Raw genomic sequence first — 11,890 nt, forward strand, 5'->3', positions numbered from 1 at the left:
AGAGGAAAGGATTTGCACCCCCACCCTACTGAAGATGCTTCTGTCTTTCCACTGGTGCTTGGCTTTGCAATTTCCTCCAGACTGCTCTCTCCTTTACCCTCAACCTCTTGCTTTCCACTGATTCCATTTAACAAGCATGAGAACATTCTCAATTTCTCTCAGTATAAACAAAAAAAACCTCTCTGGCTGTACTTTCCATTCCAGTGACTATCTTTTCTTTTTAATCCACTTTCTCACCTCCCATTTACTTCTCAGCCTTGTGTGCTTCCCTTCCCACCACTCTATTATGTCATTATACACCAAGATTTCCAGGGCTCTCTTGTTGCTTTAGCCAATAGACTAAATAAATAAATAAATGCTCTTTAGTTTACTTTGCCTTTCTGAAACGTGTGACACTCTTGACCATTCTCACTCCCTTGATGTCAGAGACACCTGGTACTTTGGTTTTCTTTTTATCCTCTCAGATATCTTCTTGGTGGGTTCCTTATTCTCTCTTCTCTTTATCTTCAGGTTTAAGTCCACATCCACCAACCTGCCAAATCAGCCCTTCAAGTTTTACCTTTTCCTTTTCCCAAGGACTCCTGATCTCTTTATTATAGCACATAAAGTTTCACTGTTCCTTCTTCCCAGTACCTTCCCTTTCTACTATTGTCTGGCAATGCCTATTCAGTCACAGACATTACCTTCTCTAAGCCTCCTCCCCATCCAGTCACTAATCACACTGCACTGAAATTGCCTGTGTCCCCACTGGACGGTGAACTTCTTAAAAGCAAGGGTTATGAGGCATGTACCATTTCATCTTCAACATAGGATCTGAAACAGATGTTCAACTTCTTTAAATTTATTTAATTCATGAATTCTGGACATTTGTGTCTTTTTCCTGTACCTAACTCTGACTTTCCTTGATACTCTCTTCTCCCATAACATTTCTCAAAGATGTAGGTTACGTATTTGATGCTCAGACATTAAACAATTGCTCTCTCAGGTTTAGTGTTAGAGGTACACATTATTAACTTCAAAATATTTCAGTTGACCATGATATTATGAATCAATAACATGAAGTCAACCTACACTAGAGTTCACTGTTGTTATAATAAATTCTAGTTGAACTAAAATATTGTCTTAGGTTTAAAGAATTAAGTCACATATAACAACATGCCACAAAGTCTACCATTAAAATAGTAAGGTACTACACATGAATAAACAGATAGACCAATGGAGAAAACCAAAAATTCTCAAAATATATGTGGACACTGTTGGTTTTCTATTGCTGCTCTAACAAATTACCACAAACCTAGTGGCTTACACCAACACAAATATATTATCATACAGCTCTGTAGATCAAGAAGTCCAACACACATCTCACTGGACCAAATGAAGGTCTAGCCACGGCTGCATCTCTTCCTGGAGGCTCTACGGAAGGACACATTTCCTTGTCCTTTCCAGCCTCTGGAGGCTGCTATATTCCTTGGCTCATGGATCTCTTTCTCCATCTTTAAGCCAGCAACACAGCATCTCCTTGACCCTTATTCCACCATCACATCTTTCTCTGACTATAGCCAAAAAGGGTTCTCCTCTTTTAAGAATTTCTGTGATATGATTGGGCACACCCAGATAATTTAGGATAGTCTTTTATTATATATATAATCACAAATCACTGGGAAAAAAATGATTTATTAATAACTGATGTTGGATCAACTAAAGAACCATTTGGAAAAAGCTAAATTATATTTATATCTCACACTATTCACAAGAATAAACTCCTCACCTTAGAACTGTAAGTGTAAAAAAGTGAAATCATATATATACATACCTAAAAAATGAGAAAACATAAAAAATGAATACATTTGACTTCAGATAAAATGTGAAAATGTAATTGACAAATTAAGTCTATATTTGCAGGGTTTTTTTTTTTTTTTTTTTTTTTTTGCAGTTTTAATTAGGAAGAAAAAGGGGCTAATATACCTGAGATTAAATGATAAAAATAACTGTAGTCATGTGTCCCTTAATGCTTAATGACAGCGGTATATTCTAAGAAATGCATCCTAAGGTGATTTCGTCATTGTGTGAACATCAAAGGGTATACTTGTGCAAACCTGTGGTATGGCCTACTTCACAGCTAGGCTGTATGGTATCGCCTATTGCTCCTGGGCTACAAACCTGTAGGGCATGTTACTATGCTGAACACTGTAGGCAATTGTAACAGGATGGTAAGTATTTGTGTGTCTAAACAGATCTTTACATAGAAAAGGTAATGTGATTCACTATAACTTTACATCGCTAAGTGCTAGGAATTTTTCAGCTCCATTATAATCTTATGAAATCACTTTCGTTTATGTAGTCCATCACTGACCAAAACATTGCTATGTGGCACACAACTAAATAAAAAATAGAAAAGAATATTACAATTTTTAGTAAATGGGCAAAAGAAATGGACAGATGGTTCATGGAAAAACAAAAGCAAAAATCCCTGTACATATGGGGAAAAAGTACCTATCTAGTAATCAGGAAATTGCTAATACCACTACACTATGATACTCTCACCTATTAGATTACAAATATTGAGAAACTTGACAATAGACTCAGTGATGAGGCATTAGAATTACTAACACTCAAATACATGCAACAGAAGATACAAAATGATACAAACCCTACGGAGGGGATTTTTGTAATCGTTTAAGAAAATTATATATACATATACCCATTAGCCAAGTAATACCATTTTTAGGAGTCTACCTTGAACTTTACAAACCTGAAACACTTATGTATAAGTTCATTTATTAAGGATCATTATGAGAGCAGTGTGGTTTGAATAAATTATCATACATACAGGAGCAAAGTTGTATGCAGCCATATGAAAGAAAAGGGAGAGTCTCTAAGAGAGATAATGGAGCATTTTTAGGAAGACATTATTAATTATATTTAGTAGGCTTCATTTCATGTGAGACTGAAAGGGAAATAAAAATTTTATATTTATTAAATGCAAGCATATGCCTATATATGTACATATGAAGTTTGCTTCATTTTGTTAAAGGAAGCACAGGTAGCATAAATAGAAATTAATGAAAATGGTTAACTATAGGATGTAGATAGGAACCTGATGGAGAAAATAAGGAATGAAATAAAATCTTTTTAAAGTATACCTTTTGATATACTTTTTAATATAGTATAATCTGGACTTTTTAACTATTTATATGATTTATATATTAAAGCATTTATATTAAATCAAAAAGAAAAACTCTAAAACAATACAAATGAAAAGAAATGAACTTATCTGTATACAGCATTGTTAACATTAATGCAGAGAAAAGAATTATAGGAAACTTTTGAACATAGTACCCTGCAGGTCTCTAGGGGAAAATATTCTGAGGACAATAATAATTACAAAGAAGTCCTAAACTTGACTCTGTCTATTTAGCGATAGTGGTGCTATTGGTATCGTGATTTTAAAAATATTATAGTTGCAGCATAGTATAGAATAAAGGAAATAAGTAAATATCTTAATATTATTAGAAATCTTGATTTCCAGTGTTAAGAGAAAGAAGATTCAAAGAAGTTTAGAAATAAAACTATATCGTTAAATTTTAATTGAAAATAGCAATATAAGCTCATATTTTTTGAAAAGTAGATCTCTTGGCTCTATCCACAGAAAGATCCTGGAAGCAGTGACACATCAGTGGCAATGAGTATCCCTAGCACCCAGATTTTTGTTTGTAATTGTTATCTGCATTAGTTCAAGTCCACTGTGAAGCAGACACCGAAACTGAATTCCATGTGCAAGAGGTTTGTTAAGAGAAGGAGCAGAAGAAGGTAGAGAGAGTCCTCAGATGAAGGTGCAAACCTGACATCTGTGGAAGGAGGAAGAGAAGAAAAGAGGGTAGGGAGAAAGTGTGTCAGGCTGCTGCACATTTCTGAGAAAAGTTCAGCTGGGTCAACTGAGAGCCCAGATGTAGAAGTCCTGCATCTTTCCAGAATGAGCCTCTCTTTATAGCCTCACTATGCTCAGTTATGGCTGCATGCAGCCATAGGAACTGTAGGCTCTGCATGAGTTTGATGGTGGATACAGAAAAGCAGCTTCTGGTGCTGTCAGTCAACTATGCTTTCCACAGAAGAAGATCTGAATGATCCATTTCCATGGCTATTACACCACTCCTTGAAATAAACCAAGGTTCCCTGGAGAAATAACTCATTGCAGGTCTGCACAGGGAAGGTATGAAGCCTTTTACTTAACTCTGGACTTCTTTCTTTCACCATATATAAAATTAACTCAAGATGGTTTAAACACTTAGCTGTAAGATCTGAAACACTAAAACACCCTAGAAGAAAACCTAGGAAATACCATTCTGGACATCAGTCTTGGCAAATAATTTATGACTAAGTCCCCAAAAACAATTGCAACAAAACAAAAATTGTCAAGTGAGACTTAATTAAAATAAAGAGCTTTTGTACAGCAAAGAAACTATCAACATTCTGTAGGTTGTCTAACCTACAGAATGGGAGAAAATATTCACAAACTATGCATCCAATAAAGATCTAGTATCCAAAATCTAGAAGTAACTTAATTCAACAAACAAAAATCAAATAACCCCATTAAAAAATAAGGAAAGGACAGGAACAGACACTTCTCAAAAGAAGGCATACACGCACCAACAAACATATTTTAAAATGCTCATTATTACTATTCATTCAAGAAATGCAAATCAAAACCACATGAGATACCATCTCACACCAACAAGAATGGCTATTATTAAAAGGTCAAGAAACAACAAACACTGGCGAAGTTGCAGAGAAAAGGGAACATTTATGCACTGTGGGTGGGAATGTAAATTAGCTCAGTCACTGCAGCAATCAGTGTGGAGATTTCTCAAAAAACTTAAAACAACTACCATTAGACCCAGCAATCCCATGACTGAGTATATACCCAAAGGAAAATAAGTCATTCTACCAAAAAGGCATGCACACATATGTTCATCGCAGCACTATTCACAATAGCAAAGACATGGAATCAACCAAGATGCCCATCAATGGTGGACTGAATAAAGAAAATGCGGTCATATACACCATGGAATACTATGCACCCATAAAAAAGAATGAAATCATGTCCTTTGCAGCCACATGAATGCAGCTAGAGGCCATTATCCTAAGCTAACTAAGGTAGGAACAGAAAACCTAATACCACATGTTCTCATTCATAAGTGGGAGTTAAACATAGAAAACACATGGACACAAAGCTGGGAACAATAGCCACTGGGGACTGTGTGAGAGAGGAGGGTGGAGTGGAGGCATGGGTTGGAAGGATTCTTATGCAGTACTAGGCTCACTACGTGGGTAATGAGATCATTACTATGCGTCAGCAGCATGTAATTTGCTCATGTGACAAACTTGCACATGTACCCCTCAACCTAAAAGTAGAAAGAAAAAAAATAGGTGTACTTTTTTAGAAAACCAAATAAAGCATGTCAATTTATATAATATTTTCAATATTTAAATAAAAATCAGGCTGTGTGCCATGCCTCACGCCTGTAATTCCAGTAATTTGGGAGACTAAGGAAGGCAGATCACCTGAGGTCGGGAGTTCGAGACCAGCCTGACCAATATGGAGAGACTCCGTCTCTACTAGAAATACAAAATTAGCCTGGTGTGGTGGCACATGCCTGTAATCCCAGCTACTCGGGTGGCTGAGGCAGGAGAATCGCTTGAACACTGGAGGCAGAGGTTGCAGTGAGCCAAGATCACGCCATTGCACTCCAGCCTGGGCAACAAGAGCGAAACTCCATCTCAAAAAAAAAAATAATAATTAATTAATTAAATAAAAATCTTCACTGTCTCAAATATTATGATTCTATGAGATAAATACATAATCTCCAAGGAGAGAAACTTGTTGTTCTAAACCTCAGCCCGTTGCTATATTTCAGCTTGGGCAACTTGTCTAAACTGCTTCACCCAGACTCCTCCCACTTAAATAAGGGCAAGATGAAGGCCTGTGTGGAAGGATGATCACTAGGATCACCTTAAAACATCATTAAAAAAACAAGCAAAAGTTTGCTTTTATGGTGTTGATGTAATTGATATCACAAACCTACAGACTACTGCAGCAATCTGAATCGTAAAAGTTTCTAGTTTACAAACCACTTTAAAAATGTAAATTTATACAGTGAAAAACAAGTGATTTCGAATTGATATCACCTCTTACTATGACAATTATAAGTTTAAATCACTAAATGAGTGAGTAATTTTGTTTTTAGGATTTGAGAAGAAGTAGTTTTCAGTATGGACTTCACGTTCATGACAAAATGTCTATTAGATTTACGAGCTAAGCTTTTTGTCATCATATTTCTGGATGATTTCTTTGCTCAGGTCAATTTTGAGGCGTAAACGGAGGAATGGCCTTTATCAAAGTCACCTTGTTTAACAGAATCTGGCAGTACCAGCTTCTCTGAAGGTGTCAAGATGAGGTCAGCTCCAAAGATAATAACACAACATGAAATTCAAGCAGAATTCATTTTGGTTTGTGTTTGTCTCCTTTCTGAAGTCTCCTAATTATGAGCTGAGTTTTAAACAAGAAATGTTTTTAAAAACATTTTTTAAATAAGGCCCACTAATAACCTGCTCAGAGATTTTAGGAGGGCATATAGGGCATTAACTCCTATGAATTAGCAGTAATTAGCAGAGTAGTTCTTATACATATTCCTGTACAGATTAACAATAAATTGTAAGACTGCTTGCTAAATTGGTTAGTAAGGTCGGTGTGAACCACACCAAATAAATCATCAACTATTATTAAAGCACTGCTAAGTTTAAGGAACATATGGCGAAATCAAAGATGTAAAACATCTCTCTCTAAGCTTCATACTCAATCTGTCATCTATTTTCTAGACACTTATTTATAAAACACTATACTGCATATAGCCGTAAATCAGAATAGACCCTGACCCCTGGGTATTTATAGTCTTGTAAAAGGGATAAGGCCAATTACTAAGTAGCTATAAAGCTGAGATAGCTAAGGTAAATGCTTGAGAAAGATATTAAAAATACATGTTATGGGAGTTTGAGGAAGTTAAGAGGAGAGAGAATTTCACATGGATGGAAGCCCAAACTCAACATGTACCAAACTATGCTGATCTCCTTCCTCCCTCATGCATTTATTTACGGCTATCTTCAAGGAAATTATAGTACTACATATACGCCAGGCACTGGACTATGTTGATGATAGAATGATGAATAAAATACAATCCCTGCACTTCAGAAACTTTCTCTCTCATCCTCAACCCTTCTCCTCACCCCACAGGGTGTCCTATGTCAAGTCATGACACTTCCATACTCCATTCCCATCAAGCAGAGAACTACCAAATCATCTTTAATTCCTTCTCTTCTGTCTTCATTTGAACCAAAAACCCAATCAGTTCTACCTGTCTTATTCTTTGTTTGTTTGTTTGCAGTGGAGTCTCACTCTTGTCGCCCAGGCTGGAGTGCAGTGGCGTGATCTTGACTCACTGCAACCTCCACCACCCGAGTTCAGGCCATTCTCCTGCCCCAGCTTCCCAAGCAGCTGGGATTACAGGCACCCGTCACCACGCCCAGCTAATTCTTTGTATTTTTAGTGAAGACACCGTTTCACCATGTTGGTCAGGCTGGTGTCGTACTCCTGACCTCAGTGATCCACCCTCCTCAGCCTCCCAAAGTGCTGGGATTACAGGCGTGAGCCACCGCAGGGATTACGGGCATGAGCCACTGCACTGGCCCTGTCTTATTCTTTAATCCACATTGTTACACGCTACGCTTTAGCTATTTGTTACTACTTTATTACAATTTGACTGTCTCTCAGGACGGGCTCTCTACCCTGTCCCAGCCACCATCCACACTACCAGTAAAGCACAGATCTGATGCTGTCATAGTCTTGGCTCAGAAATAGTCCTTTGTTTGTTACAAAGTGATGTATGACTCATTAGTGTGGATATCCAGACACCTGTAATCAGATACCAACCTCAACTCCCAGACTGATTTCTATATCTCCTGTCTTCTACACAACGAAGACTTTAGTCACACCTGCCTTTTCTGGAATACACCCTCCACTTTCATTCCCTGATCCCAGAGTTCATTCTGCATGAATCATCTTACCTTCCTCCAAAACTGTATTTAATCTTCCAAGTTCAGCTTCTCTTAAGCCTTTCCAAATGTCTCCATCATAATTATTATATATGCCTTATTTTGAATATTTATGTCTTTTGATTATTACATTTCTACCAGGCATTCTATTTTGTTTATATAATGATATTATACATTTTGCAAAGCACTTTCACCAACTCCTAATACACACACTTTTAACCAACTCCACACACAACTTCGATGTGAGTGTAGGAAGCCGGATGAGGAAACAAATGCAGACAGCTTAGGGGTCATACCCCAGTTTCACAGTCCTTTAGCTCTCCGCCAGTGCTGTGCTCATGTTCAAATATGGAACTTATATTTCAGATCAGTCTTATTGTCCTACTTTCCTTATTTCACTCTGGGTTCCTCAATGACAGGAGCCCAAACCTCACTTACTTCCTGGGACACAGTACATCTCAATGCAGATTTATTGGATTAATGAAGCTCCTGCTTAAATTCCTTCTCCACATCTGCCTCTCTTTTTAGCTGAGGTCACTTCATCCCTTTGAATGAATTTAAATAAACAGAGGCACTCAGCCTTGAATCAAACCTGCCTCTCTCATACATTGTGTCTCCACTTAAGGAACGGTGTGCTTTCAGCCTGCTTCTGACACAGAGTCTCAAAGTGATAACTCAGTTCTAATAAACAATCTTCACCTTTATTCCCTGGGTCTAAAAGTCTTTAAAATCTCACAGTGCAGGACAAACACGTGATTCTACCAAGAACGTTTACCCCACAATAAAAGATCATTAACTCAAATACCATGATCTATAATAATCTATTTAACTTGGAAACTATGGTGATGAAGGATTCAAAGTGTTAACTGCTAATTCCAAATGCCAAATATGATCTCTGTTAAACTATACTTTCGATTAGAAAAAAAATTAGGATTTCAGTACTAATCACAATTTTGACACTATGAGTCCTGAATATTTACCTACAAATTATTGAAAAGTAGAAGGAAAGAGGAATGTGCAACTCAAGTTCGGTATGAATTAGTAAAGATTCCATAGCCTTCAGTAATAGCTGAGGTTTGTTTTTTTTTTTAATCTATTTTGTCCACAGTGTCTCTGGCTCAATCATTATCAGTGTTATTTCACTATCTTCTTATAGAGAAATGTGGTATCTCAGGCTGCATGAGACAAAAGGCACTAACACTAAAATTCTCACATTATCAGAACCCGCTTCCCCACTCATTCTGCTGTGTGGTGCTACAATCCAGCTTTGGAGCACGAACTCTCACACTCCCACTTTATTCCTTCCATTGAAATTAAAGAAATGCAACTCATCAAACATTTGGCAGCTTCATATCTAACCCTCATATTTCAGTGTCTCCTTTGATGTTGTAAGAGAAGCAGATGCCTCTACATGGGAAAGCCAGATAGGGAGCCGCGCATTTTTACTTTTACTTTAACTATCTCTCAATGTGATCACCTTACCTGGATTGTAGGATCTTTCTAAATGAGAAAGACTCTCCTGTCACAAAGTAATGTCTGAAATGAATGATTAAAGGAAGATACCCACATTATGTGAAGTGAATTAAATCTAAATCTTAAATCTCTATGATAAAATTATTCTGTAATGAATTAGGAGTTTCAAGTAAAACATGCAAAGGAAATTTTTGTTTTATTTCAATTTATCAGGACTATTATCTTCAGTTCCAGGCATTATATTTAAGAAGAAACTGATCAAATCGAAATATAACCAGAAGAAAATCACCAGGTTGGTGAAGAAATATGAAACCATATGAAATAGAGAAGTGTTGAAGTAACTGGGGAGGTTTATGTTGGAAAAAATGAATATTCAGGAGAGAGAAGATGATTATGTTAAAGTGTCACTCAAAAAGGAAGATTATATTTGTCTAATACTTAAACTTTACTCATTGGATTTAAAATAAATTCAATGGATGAATGTTCTAAGTAAAAAACACTATGTATAAAAACATATTGTTTAAAGCTGACAAATTAAATGTTGGATTTCTCTGAAAAAGGAAGGGTTGCTGTAGAAGGTAATTCCACATTACTACAGAAGTTCAAAGAAGGTTTACAATAACCCAGCGGCCAGTTCTGTAAAATGGATTCCAACATTGGATGACTGAGAAGGCCAGATGGCTACTGGGCTTATTTGCAACTAGTGACTCTATTGTTGCCCTTGTTCTGATTATAAAGACAGAGTTATTAGAAAATTGAGAAGCAGCTTCCAAGCAATGCATTTCAAGCATAGAAATAAATACACTACTATTGCTACAATTATAAAATGACATTCATTTTCCCATTCTCTTTAAACAGATGATTTCAACTGATTTTACTGTCATCTTAAAGGGTCAAAGGAAAATGTTAAGTAGACAAATGGTTAGGAATAAAATAGTACACAATTATGTTTGAATTTAATTCCAGTTTTGTCAATGCTTTATGAAACTGAACTAAAAGAGGTCCTGGAAATGAGGATTTCATCCAGTGAGCTTTACAGAGGAAGTTGAAAAAGCACATGGGAGGACAGTTGAAGAGTTTTAGGTCGATATAAGAAAAAAGAAAAGAAAACAAGTCTGAATGTACACCCAACTACGAAGCAAAAACTGGTATTGGAGAAGCAATTTTAGCTTTTTTCTTATTTGTTCATAATATTTGAAATTTGTCCCAATGACTTTGCATTATTCTTTGAAGGTACATTAAAATAATTTTTAAGTAAAGCTAACAGATGACCTATACATCTTCAGTACTCAATAAATATGAATGAGGCTTATTATAAAAGTACAATATATTCAAAATATATTCATACCCTTTTGAACAGAATTATACCTTACATATGACTTAATTTTGGATTATACTGTGAATAAAATATCAATTAAGTATAAATACACACCAAAGAAATGAAAAAGAGAAAGTAATGTACTATTTCTGTCTTCATGAAGCTTATAATGAAAAAGAACTGAAAAGAAATACATCCATGAAATAACTAAAGGGCATATTTGCCAAGCAACATAGTAACAGAGTGAGGTTCCATAGATAATATTATAAACTATGCACATAAATGTTTTTTTAAAATCCTGAATAAAGACAGGGTTAAAATTAGGTGAGGTTACACAAAAAAAATTTTTCTAAATGAGGTAGGGATGTTATTGCAAGTTTAAAAAAAAAAAAACTAATAACAAAGTAAGATTAATTATAAATTGTATGACTCCTCCTCTACCATTCTTTTCATTATTAAATCATTTCACTGATTTAAAAAAAAAAAACATTCATCTCCTCCATCTCCATTTCCAAGTCATTTGATTTTGATTTGCTAATGACTGCTGTAGTTTAGCTATGAGTAGAGTTTTGTGTTATTTGGTCTTAGGCGCCCAGATGATGGATTAGTGGTTCTTAGGCACACTGTTTTAAAATGTCTTGTCAAAAACACACTTTTCTCAAACTTGCAGTTGAAACAAAGGAGGCCACAACAGGACAGCTGCCACTGCAGCTACATGGTAGACTGTTCTAATTTCTATATCTATGATGTAAAGATGTTTTTGATGACAGAATAGGCAACTGCATGCATTAATAATGACCCTTACACTTTTATTACTTTTTTTACTTTCATTGCTTTTTAATAAAAGATAATCCTTTGTCTAATTTTTTATAGACACTCATACCTATTTCAAGGCTCAATTGCCCATTTCTGTGAAATCAAAGATCTAAGCATTCACTAAATTATAGCTACTGTAGATTTCATTTTCACTTTCACCACAGGAAGAGGGAAAAG

Source organism: Chlorocebus sabaeus, chromosome 3 (assembly GCF_047675955.1).
Source record: "Chlorocebus sabaeus isolate Y175 chromosome 3, mChlSab1.0.hap1, whole genome shotgun sequence".
Classification (NCBI taxonomy): Eukaryota; Metazoa; Chordata; class Mammalia; order Primates; family Cercopithecidae; genus Chlorocebus; species Chlorocebus sabaeus.